We start from the raw sequence: 12,804 nt of genomic DNA, 5'->3' as shown, positions 1-12,804 counted from the left end.
GCCATTTGTTAAAAATGTCATGCTTGAAAACATAATATTCTGTACTATATTCTATTTGATGGCTGATTTTGAGCCTGCAGCTCAGGGAAACACAAGCAAATGAAGAAAAGACAACATATATCACTTTAAAAAGAAACACACACATTCACATTTGACGACCCAAACGTGTGGATTTGGGGAATGTGTTTCATAATTTGTGTTTTATCAATTTGCAATGTTGTCTCTGAAGCATTGTGGTCCTTCAACCATCATACTTCTTCCAAATCCTACATTTCAATTAAAGGGTTCAAACAAATCAAAAAAAATACTAAAAATACATGTTAAACTACAGATATCCACCCTTATCCCTGCCACCATAATACAGCAGTTTTTTATAGGAACTACTTTCTACTAAAAGAAAAATAGTCCTACTGTTTCCAATTGGTCAAACATCACTAACAAAATTACATTCACCTTCATAGAGGTGGGGTAGTAGCAAAGCTTTCCTTGACTCTCAAACCCAAAACTATCTGCATGGTTAGATACCACCAGGGGCAAACAAGAAATGTGTGTTTTTTTGTGATTTGGGTGAACTGGCTCTTTATCTCTTCAGCTCTTGCTAGGGGACTTCAAGACATAATTGGAAAATTATTGCTTCCCTCACTCACTGCCATCAAAATCTGTTCATTATCCACCCCAAAAGGACTCTAAATACTAAATATTTATTAGATTAATTCAGTCAATGCCAAATGAGATACAAATCAACATTAAATGTGTTTAAATATCCTACAGAAGGTGCATGTGATTGGTTTAGAGAAATGTTATTGTCTTGCATTTTATTAAGCTGAACGGCGTGTTGTTTTTGATGCTGGCTTTTAATTTCTGTATCTGTCCGTGCAGTTGGTGTTTTTATTACTATTAATTTATCACTTGGGTTTTGTCTGCTTGGCCACTTGCATTTATAGAGTAATAAGGGAATGTATTTAATGTGCCCTGCTTTCAGTTGCAGTGTGAATTGTGAGCATGAATCAAGGGGGTTGATTAAACCATACTGTGCCAGGCTTTTAAGTGTGCTTAATTTCATACCATCCATAAATAAAGCAATTATTTTCTTATGCATACTGTCAAAGTTAAGGCTTCATGTGTTTGGCTCTGCTGTGACTATTGTAAATGTAGGCTGTTTCAAAGACTTATTGTGCATCTCTAGTTCTCTTCTGGTTAATCCACTTCTAATGTCGACTATGGGTGCTTTCATTAAGAGACGAGCGCCGTTTTTCTTTTAACAAAGCTCAAATTATGAGGGAATTGTATTTTGAATGCACTTAGGAAACTGTTATTCGTAAAGCCAGGGAGTCCTAATGCATATTTTTGTTGGGCTTAATCTACAGATTGTTGTGGCTAGCCGTGTGGGTATTATGCAATGCAAACTCCTCAAAAGAACACAAACAGAGAAATTCTCAAGACTGAGTATGTGGGAGGGCTTATCCAAGCGTCTGTTGCCAGTTTTAACACTCGAGGATACTTCATGTTGAATGGATTTATGCTTTTATTTCTAATCTTCATTGTCTCTCTCATGCAGTTGACCAGAGTCTTGTCTTGATCCTGAGCAAAGCAACGCAAAAATTAAGTAAGCTGCTGTGATCACTTTCAGCCTGATTCAGTCTTTGGAATAAATAATAGTGACCAGTTATTATAAGCATATTTTTAGTTTTCCACATCTCACTTTTTATCTTTCTACTTTGTCTTTGGTGAATATATTTTTTGAGTAAAACATCTCACAAACTCACACAATGCCATTTGGCTTCATAACTGCTATTGTGTACACATTCAAAAGGCGTTATGTATAATCATGCATGCCTACTGGAGGACCTAAATGCATCGTAATTAGAAAATAATGGGCCGGTGTTCATGGATGGGAGGTTTCTACTTAACATTTTCCCTCGTAGCAAATGGGCTAAAGTCAAAATCAACCTGAATAGGGGCCCGTCAGACCCCAATATAAAAGTTGATCTAGCCTGTTAAAAGAGGGACATTGTGCACACAGAGGTGTAATAGCCACACTATCTCTATTAAGGCTAACAGCTCCCGTCTCCTTCAAGGTGGTCATTTAGTGGTGCTGCTCATTCAGCCTAATCAATGGTTGAAGCCGCAGCGAACCATTAAATAAAAAAAGAGGCTAGAGATGAGGTGCTTCTGATTGGGGTTAATTGGATGTAATTGGAATTTATACTGTACAGTGGACGACTCATTAAGAACACATTTAAAAATAATGTTGTTTGAGCTCAGGTCATTTAACCATTTTTACATTGAAAAAGTGTAAGGCAGGACTTAGAAAAAACTGGTGTAATTCTCTCACTGTATCTGCCTACAGAGTGTATGTACAGCTAAATGCAAAATGTCACTTATTGATTCAATAATTACTCACGCTTCACTTGTGTTAAGGTCTGATTTTTTTATTTTTATTTTAGATAAATTGTACTAAACTGTGTTTGATTTGAGGATTCTTTTTAAATTCTTCAATTTTTATTCTTTCTAGAGTTTTGCCCATGTTGCACCGTGTGTTTTGGACAGCCAGTTTGAAGCACTGTGCCATGAGACGAGCTCAGACGGATGGATTTCAACACTAATCCGTTTGATGTAAGTGAATTTAGGTTCTAATTCATGGGCTTGTGCACTGTATAACAAGCCAGAATCAGCAACACACGGTCCATAAATTCAAGAGGAGAGCACAGAGAGAGAGACAGAGTGTGGGATGAGAGAAGGGGGTAGAAGAATATGGTGTTTAACTGGAAGGCAGTATGTTTTATCAGTCACTGGCACCATTTAGCTGACAAAAATGAGCAGGCCCAGCTCTGGGAATAGGGCCTAGGCAACGGGTGTTCACCAAATCCTCACAAGAAGAATATCAGCACTTCTCACATGCTGCTGCCTGATATCCACTGCTGTAGCTGAAAACTATCTCCATTGTCCAGTTTGATTGCCTGAATCAAACTGATTTACTGCAAATCCATCTGAGCTTTGATAAATCTATTACAGTTTCATTTCGCTGATTTCATTAACGTGAATAAAACCAGCCATGCTTTCTGCATAACTGCCTTTTAATGGCTTGGCCCTGTCACCTGCCTCAGTATTAATCCCTCTGACTTATTGCTCCGCAGAGGGAATGAGTAATGGGTATTTGAATGTGATCAGCACAGTACAATGCAATTAAGGAACCAGTACTGTTCTGTGCCTTTAATCCTGAACTAATTTGAATTGCAGTTTGATAGCACTGTGAATCCTGCATAATTATGTAGGGTGCATATTAAACTCTGTGACAAACCGAAGAGGCCTTTAACTAGCCCTGCCATGAGGAGAGCAGCCAGGAGAGCGACAGTAAGGTAGCCAGCCACAGCACACTGGAAGTCTCAATTACCACTGTCTTGGCTGACAGGTGGAAGCTGGGGGGTGGGGGGGGGAGCCTTCATTTGAAAATGGTTGACACTACCATTTCTTTCTTTTTTTTTTATCCCCAACCTCAACAATTATGTACAAGTGTCATTTTACCCTCAAAGAACAGATACATCAAGTGTGAATCAGAGAGGGTCACTATGGTCTGTTCTTCAAGGTCTGCATTTAACATGTCTCCACTGGCACTTTAACTTGAAATTTAATCTTTTTCTGTTCATGTTGCTAGTTATTTTTGCAACATAGCAGCTGAGGTAAGTATAGCGTGGTAGATGTATCAGGGGTGTCTTAAAGAGAGCACATAATGTGATTGTATCCTCATGTGACAGTAGCAGAAAAAAAAACTAACACTGTTTTAAAGAAGCAATAAATACTTCCATCAAAAAGTTGCCTCATGCCATGTACCACAAGTGGTCTGACTTGGGCATATTTCACACCGCCTTAAAATATTCTTAACAGTGAGCTATTCTGCTTCACACAAGATTGAGCCAGAGAGCGAAGAACAGAGGGATAGAGCGAGGGGTGAGAAAGAGACGCAGAGACAGAGACAGAGGGGACAAGAGGAAGAAGAGAGAGACACAGAGGGGGCTGCTGGCTAAATTAAGCCATTGTGACTCAAAATCCTCCTTTAATAAGGTTCATGCTGTCTACAACTTCATCATTTTCTCCTGAATGATAATTACTTTATTCAATCATGTTCAAGGTTTTAGTGAAAGCTAGCATTGATTGATTAACTTCAATTACCATGCTTGCATTTGCATAGATAAAAACTGCTTTTCAATTTGTGAGTGGCACGCGGGTGGAAACCCTGCCTTGATATTTGCATTTCAATGTGAACGGTGAAGGATAAAGGTGGGAGCGGGGTATGATCACTGCTAAGCCCTTTCTGGTCGGCTGCGCCAGCATCTATTTTTCCATAAACACCCTTTGTTATGATGTTGGTTTGCTCCCTCCACGCAGAGAGAGCCAGCAGTGAGCTCTGTTTGCAGGCTGGCTTGACGGCTCTGTTGGGGGATTAGGCTGCGTTGCACTACAACTCAGTCGAGAGCTTAGGTGAGCTCGGGCTGTGGCACTGCACCGCTCTCACAACAGTCGTATACCAAGCACACGAATAGACGACTGTTGGGAAATTTCACACTCCAAGGAATTGTATATGGTCATACTATATCTATAGGCTAACTGAGCTAATGAAGATGCACATGTGTAGAGAGCAAGAGGCAGTGGGAGATAATTACAATTATCACATGTCTATATCAATCCTCATTAACCAGAATGAAAAACATATATGAACCTGCACAATTTATCTTGATGGACGTCTCCTGCGTTCAACCATGAATTTATTTGAATTCTGTCAACTTTTGTCATGCACCTTATATCTTATCTCATCTACAAAACTACACACTCGTTTTCAACAAGATATCCTCCTTCTTGACAAGCTGAATTTTTTTTTTTCTTCTTGCCAACTTCAGGTGCTAATGGAAAAACCAACAGATACTTGTAATTGTGCTATTGTAATTGGAAGGCATGAGCACCTAAGTGTGAAAAAAGTCCATAGCCACTTGATCAATGTGAGCTAAAATAAAAATAATGAGAGAAGGTGGTTTTATGATATATAGAATTTCCATTTTTGCTGCAATCCTTGCATGTACTGTACAACTATACAGTGACTGAAATCACAGCTGTGCCACTTATGCATGAGTATTGGGATTACTGTCACCTTTGTCTGCATATTTTTCTTTGATTAATGTCACCCAAATGCTGTGTCTTCCAATTGAGAACCCAGTTCATTTGCATGATTTTTTGTACATGGTGCAAATTTGGGGATAAATTAGTCAGTCTCCCATCTTTGTTGGCAAGGCACTGAGTGATTTTTACTGAAGGGAAGGAGTCTCAGAGCAATACTTACAGAGAATTACACCTGTGAGATATGCTAATCATCAACACAGCCATAATGACCTTATTTACCTTCATATAAAAGACGGAAATTAGCATTAGGTTCCCTAAATGAACAGGGAGTTAATAATCAAGGCACTCACTTTTACCCCCTATTTGTTAGCTTGAGAGGCTAAAACGGCAGCCCCAATATGTTTAGTTGCAGGCAACCATCAGTCGATGTCTTTAAAACATATTATGGCACCATCTCCTATTGCTGCCTTGGAGGGGAATTCCCAGATGGTGGGCTATGATTAGGTAGTTCACTTAGCTGTTTAGAAATGAGCATCTGGAAACACAGGTTGAATTAACACCACTGGGTCCCTCATTTTCTCTAAATGAGTGTCATTCAATTAATCTAATTATTAGGCATTCAAAAACTGAAGGACTAATAGATTCCTATTATCCCATCATTATCATCTCTTACTCATGAGTGCTTACATTTCTGAACAGGCTCACATGTGTTTAGTACCAAATCAAACAGCCTCCAGCTTCGCTCTTATGCCTTCAGCTTACCCACCAAAGAATTGGGAAAAATGACAGACTTGGCTACTTTAAATTGTCTCATTTGCATTGTGCTTTGCTTTCTACTGCGCAGTGAGTTTCAATTGTTCTTATTCTTGGTCCTTTTAGATGCAGAGCCCTGCTGGTTTTCATTTTTATCATGTAATCAGGGACTGATTTAGACCTAGAACACCAGCTGAATGAAATTAACTATCTACCAGGACTGAAAACAAGTAGCACTCTTGGTACTGAGGAGCAGGATTGAGAGCCACTTAATTACAGCACTGTATCCATGACAAAATAAAATGTACCTCAGAGGCATCATCACCAACAAATGTGCAGATATAATGCTCGGACAGATCAATGTTATAGGTTTAAAATTCAAAAATATCAACTCTTAAAGCAATTACAAGTGAGAAAATTGGCAATCACATCAGAGGAGAGCTATTTCAGAACAACTTAGCCATATCCTACCCAGGACTCCTGTGGCTACTTCTGCTACATTGGTTGCAAACAAAAAGAGGTTGAACTACTGGATTTTGAAAACATCTTCCTCCTGTCACTTCACACTATCTGACATAATGGACGAGCGAAATGGATGATCAGTGTCAGCCCCTCATCAGCCACCTCCTTTCACATGGATCATGTGATGCAAGCCTAAAGTGGCCCATGTCGTGTCTCTCTCTGTGCCACCCGCCCCCGCGGAGCCCCCCACCGGCCGGAAGGGCCCTCTCCCGGGGCTGGAGTGTCTCCTGCTGGGACCGCTGAGCCGCTGGCGAGGGAGGGGAGTGAGGAGGAAGGCGGGGGTTACACAGACCTGGAGAACATTGTCAACAGCCCACAACCTCCCCCCTCCACCCCATCCTATTCTCCTATCCTCTGTCCCTTATCACCCTCCCCCACGTATAGACAGACACTCTTCCTGCTGTATATATGTGTGTGTGTGTGTGTGTGTGTGTGTGTGTGTGTGTGTGTGTGTGTCATTTGTCTCCATATGGGCTTCTCTGGTGGATGCGTGTGTCAGAAAAAGAGAGAGAGACCGCGTTTTCATACAGGTCTGATAGAACCACATCACCTCGTGTGGTTGTGTGTGAATGATTTTCAGTATGTGTGTGTGTGTGTGTGTGTGTGTGTGTGTGTGTATGAGCGAATGACTGAGTGAGTAAACATATCCCAGGGAAGAACTAACCTCATGAACTGAAAAATTGGGGGAAGACATCAACAATAAATGTCAAATACTGTAAAGAGATAATCACACAGAGGATAATTTGCGATAAATTACAGACAGATGTCAATTAAATCATTAGCTTGTTAGACTAGATTTGATCCTTTAAAGCAGCATCCAAAAATAACTGTTTTGTTAACATTAATTTCCCGTATTTTAGAGTGCTTTTTATCTTTTTTCCCATTCATATAAACACACTTCACGCCCCCTAAACAGGCCCTCTATCAGCCTCTCTTCAGTCCAGCTCGGTCTATAATGCAAACACTTGATTCACAAAGAAGAGATACCAATTTCTTCTCAGCAAGAGATATATCAAGGACGTTAAACAAAGCAAACAGCTGCATCGAATATTGATGGCGCAAAGCTAAGCCTTCAATTTGAGCCTTCCCTCAGAAGAAAGCAGAACTTAGCTTCAAATATATTCCTGGTAGAAAAGAGAGCGTATTGTGTTATCATGAGAGTCTGTTTACCTAGTGAATCTACATATGGCTATCTAATATCTTTGTGCCATTGAGCAGGTTGGAGGCTGGAGTCCCAGGGGTTTCAAGGCTGGGATTATGCATGGCGGGGGTTGAACTATTGCCCCTGTGTGATTGAAAGACCTCCACCAGTTTAGGCCCTGTTTATTGTACATTTGCATTGCTCAGTTCCATGAGACTGCTGGGAACTATCAGTGGCCAGGCAGCTCATATCGAGGCTGCTATAATTCGGTTTCCTCCGGATCCCCCTCATGCCTTCCAGCCAGCAGGTGAGGCTGGGGGCTTATAGGCAATCATTTAGTCTGATTGACCAGGATATACTCTGATCAATATCTCACACCAGGCCCCACACGGTGAGAGAAAACAAGTCAAATGTTTGTGTATTTCAAGCCAGTATTTACACTGGCACTCAGGATTAAATACCAAAACACAGTCCTTCATTTGGAGTAAAGAGGGATACTTCATTTATGTGAAAAACGTAAAATCAGAGATATTGAACTTTTACATTTTTCTATATGCTTTGTGTCAATCAGTTGTTTTCCGAATCATCCTCTACAACTGAAGAGCAGAACTATTAACAAAGATAATTGCATTTGGATCCATGCCCTGAAGTGGTCAACTATGCAATTTCACTAATTCATCCTGGTGAAAGGTTGACCTTAAGAAATGTAATTACACACACCTGAGTTACATAAGAGCCCAAGAGGTCTGCAAAACGTTTACTGGTGAAGAAGGTATAATTACCAGAAAACAATTAGCCCATTGTCATGGCAGTTGGCGAGAAAATGCAGTTCCAATGCAGCTCCTGGCTTTAAACAAACAACTGATTATGAAAACGCTGTAGCTAAATCCCATGCTGTCAATATTAAGACAAGAAGAAAGCTAGTCTGATTTGTTAATTTGTTTTTTTTTTATGTAATACTGAAAATCAAATTATAAAAATTTTGGAGAAACATAATGCACCTGCCTCTTTTTAAGGTATACAGTGGGGAGCGGCATTAGTTCTACATGACCACGTGGAATTAAGTGGTTTAGAGTAACCTGGTATAAACACAAATCATTTATGAATTTTAATAGGCCCGCCCATGCCTCATAACTATGCATGACTTCATACTTTCATAATTGACAGGAAATATGAACTAGGCCAAGGGTCACCTATTAGAATGACTTTTCATTTAATTTTTTGACAGCCCAATACACAAACGCGGGGTGGATTTCTTGAGCATATTCATGTAGTGCACAGGAACCTTTTCTAGTGAAATCTAGCAGCAATCCCCCGAGGCCAGGGCCGCCTCTCTTATAATTACACAGTACTACACTTTGTACTAGTGAGGTAGATCTCCCTGAAAGTCGCAGAACGTCTGAACTGTTCAAATGGGAATTCAATTTGTCCATTACAGTATAACACTGCAGGTACATTTCGGAGATTAAAAACAAAACTCACAGAGCCAGAAATGCACACGCCACGGCGCGTTACAGACGAAACTGTGCTGAGTTGACAGGTATGTTGTGCACTGTTATATCACCTTTACTCGGGGAAGTCGACCGCGCACACTGAGCAAATATAGAGTGTTGCCTTTTGCTCAAGTTCAGCTGTAGGTCAGGATAACCCCCCCATCCCTGACACCTACCCTGACCATGGCTGTTCTTTGGCAGAGAGGTGTTCATATACAATAGAACAATATGCAGTGGGAGGTCAAGGAATGTGGGCCCTATCACCCCCCTTTTAGCACAAGCTAAAACTCATTGTATCCCTAAGATGTAAATCTACACCTCTGGGCTATAAAAGTGCTACAAAGAGGGTTCTTGACTGAGTAAATTAACATTCATCCCACTCGCAATTAAGCGGACAGACTGACATTGTAGCTCCTACATCGCAGCAACACTGGGGGCTTTGTTGACATGGCGTCTGGACAGAGGAAAAACCAGAGGAAAATATTTTCAACTGAGTCATCGACTGGACATTGGTATCTGGAGACTGGAGTCTGAGTACAAAACAAGACACTTTAAAGCCTTGCATGAATTTCAGCTCATTAAGATCACCCTCACACCAAAGAGAGCAGAAAGCGTCAATCCCAGTTTGTTATTTTAACGTGCACTCCTAACCAGTTACGGACTGTACATCAAACTGTTTTTCTAACACAATTGAAGAGAAAAAAAACAGGTTTATATCCATGATCCAACAGCAAATGCACGTGTATCCACAGTTGGACCTAATATGAAAAGTGAATTGGTTTAATTCTACAACAGATGGTGCTGGATGTTCATGTCATTTATAGCCTGCAAAAAGGAGTCAATAACAAGCACAGAGACACAACAGTTTCACGTGAAGCTCATAAAAAAAAACTATTCTTGTTTCTTATATGGACTAAAGAGAGGAAATAAAATGTCTGCAGAATATTACATTTAAAAACAACGCATCTTGGCAAATATTAAACACACACACATTGGTTAATACTGGATATAAGAGCACATCACTGAAAGCATGAATACATTACCATCTGCTGCTTTTAATCCCAGACAGTTACAGTAGTGGCATGTTTTGGTAAAAGGATATCATTAATCATGGGTATAATCAGATGACATCAGGTCATGGCCCACTAAGTGTGTTTTCCTCATTATGGTAATATGGAGGAGAGGGGTGTGTTTCCGCTCTTTTTTACTTTGACACTTCTTTTCATGACAACCTACTCCTGATGCTGGAGGAAGAAAAAAAAAATTAGGAGCTTGAACACAACGCCCATCTCTTTCAATAACTATAATCTGACAAATGGCAACTTAAATCTTAATAGCCTCATTTAATAAGAGACTTTGCGGTTTTAAACTGAATATCACACTTAACTAAAGGCTACCGTATTTTAGCTGCAAAGAGACAGCAAAGCAAAAGTACAGGTGTGCTGTAGAGAGAATATTTACAGTTACTTATGATTTCTGAATGAGGAAGTAAAGGAGAAGTCCACTTGCTCATCTTCAAAATGTTTTTTTTTCTTTTTTTCCTGTGTCACAGTTTATGTGGCATCAGATCTTCATTCAAGTCATCCCAACTACAGCTTATGAATAGACTGAAAGCATTTCTGTGGCAGTAGAAAATAAACCCTGAGGCTATTTACTGTCTCCTTGATATATGAAGTTTGTGGTTTTGATTGTGTGTGATTATGTTCTGGGAGAATGACCTTTAGTGGCAACCGTATTGTAATATAATGAGGATGTGTCAGTCGGCAGGAGTACAGTGATGAGACGAGACCAGGCAACCGGCGCTTAGAGCATCGATCTGCCGGCACCATGAGTGTAGAGGAGAATCTGAAATATTTCAACACCTCCTTCTCCCAATATACAGGTGGATACGAGATCTCATCGAGCTGCTCTGAGGCACTTGAGGCAGCCTGAGCCGTCGGGTACAATAAGAAACAAGACAGAGGTATATGGACCCTCCCTTCTGTGATTAATGATGAGCAATAAATCGCCCATTTTTTCCTGAATCATACACAATAATAGCAATAACATTACAAAAAATGTGTAAAACAACAGTCATTATTAAAAAAATATAATTTCTCCTTTATTTATTAGCTTGCTCAGTAAATTACATAAACCTCTATTATAAGATGTATCAGGGAATATGACAATGTTGTATCATACTAATGATGATCAATGTGGACAAGATAAAAAACGGTTGGAGCGGAGGTGAAAGGAGAGGTGGTGCAGATTGATATGTTGATGGATTCTCTTACCTCCACCTTCTCATTAACTCTGGCCTGGGTAATATGACCTGGGAGAGATTTTCTCCTCCTACTTCAGTCCTAACACTGAGTCTCTAAGCCCTGCTTGGTAAGCCCTATCTCATAAAGCACAATTAAGTGGGCCAATCAGACAGGCTTAAAGTCACTCCTCTAGTGCCTTAACTCCATAATTAACCAAAATACATCATCAGCAATGAATCAGCCCCATGGATTTCAATCATAATCATAGTCAATCATAATTTTGTAATTTGCTGTGACTTTTTCTACAAGGACTACTTAGTGTGATTTGGGCTAATGGGATTTAAAAATCAATATTTTTTAGTCAGTTTCGTTTTTCTTAAAAAAAAAATTTAAAAAAATCGAAACTACACAAATAAGAAATGTGGTTTTGAGTGAATCTGTGTGTTGGTTGAGTGTGATTTGAGTATGTAGTGAATAGTTTATCTCTGGGGTGTAAGCCCTAACTATGGAAGCAGAGCACCAGTGAAACATTAATCACCAAAGTATTATGGCTCATATCCTTGGACAGCACATTAATTCAGGTGGCTATTAGGCTGCCTTGCAGCCAACCTTCGAAAAAGGTCCACATTGAAATTCAGTTGACAGTGTACAGTGTGCAGAAAGCTAACTATGGCGGTTCTGCATCCCAACAATAAGCAAAACAAATTGCAAATATGAATATAACCAATATATGATGCAACAAAAACCAAGAACAGTGGACTTCAGTGGGCAGTCGGTGTAATCATCCTGGACTGGCACAACAGTCTTCCCTGTATTCCTTGTCAATAGAGACAGACGCTCTACCTGCAGATGGAAAATAAAAAAAAAAAAAAAAAGGCTGAAGAAACACCAATTAGAAAGGCGCTCTCTCCTGCACTCCCTCAGAAAAGCCAGGCTCCGCTAAAGGTCAGCCTGAAATTTGAATGACAGGGCCAAAGTCTTTTACTCATAATTTTTGTGTTTGCAATAGATTTTGGAGCAATTCACAGCCTTAAAGGCCTTAAGTGGAACAGCAATTAATTGTAATGAATAATCTGACAAATCTGGTTGACATATGGCCGCTAATACTCCTCCTTTCTAGAGGGAGCAGTGGAGGGATTAGATTACCTCAAATGATATCTGGGAGCGCTGTGCCATCTGCATGTACAGGGAGAAGCAGCACACGTAAAACAGGATGTGGGTGGAACCGGGGTCTGCTCCCTGCCGCTCCAGTTCCCTCAACCTTACTGATTTGGGAATAGGGCCTGCTTTTTTTTCCTCATTTTATTGAACCAGCTGCCTCTCATGAAGTAAAACGCAATAATGCTGCGGCGTTTCCAAAATCGAACACACAGAGAGAAGTAAACAAACATGACAGAAGTGATAAGTGTTGTGCAAACACATAAACAACACCACCGTGTCGAGCCATCTGAGCGCAGGGAAGCCATAACTTTATTAAAAGCATTTAAAAGTATGATGAATTACCGTGCCACATGTACAGCTCCACATCTGTTCATCATTA

The 12,804-nt window shown here is 40.1% G+C and overlaps 1 long non-coding RNA gene across 5 annotated transcripts in view; it reads left to right on the top strand.

The window, feature by feature from the left end:
* Positions 1-11,125, top strand: part of LOC122992884 — a 125,821-nt gene extending 114,696 nt beyond the window's left edge. For all 5 annotated transcript variants that reach the window (XR_006406167.1, XR_006406165.1, XR_006406166.1 and 2 more), the window contains 3 exons: positions 1,559-1,606; positions 2,516-2,616; positions 10,904-11,125. This is a non-coding gene — a long non-coding RNA (uncharacterized LOC122992884). The remainder of the gene's footprint in view (positions 1-1,558; positions 1,607-2,515; positions 2,617-10,903) is intronic.
* The last annotated feature ends 1,679 nt before the right edge of the window (positions 11,126-12,804 follow it).

The sequence above is a fragment of the Thunnus albacares genome, chromosome 11 (genome assembly GCF_914725855.1).
Source record: "Thunnus albacares chromosome 11, fThuAlb1.1, whole genome shotgun sequence".
NCBI classification, from domain to species: domain Eukaryota; kingdom Metazoa; phylum Chordata; class Actinopteri; order Scombriformes; family Scombridae; genus Thunnus; species Thunnus albacares.
Note: the sequence above shows the minus strand (reverse complement) of the source record. Positions and strands in the feature narration are given on the sequence as shown.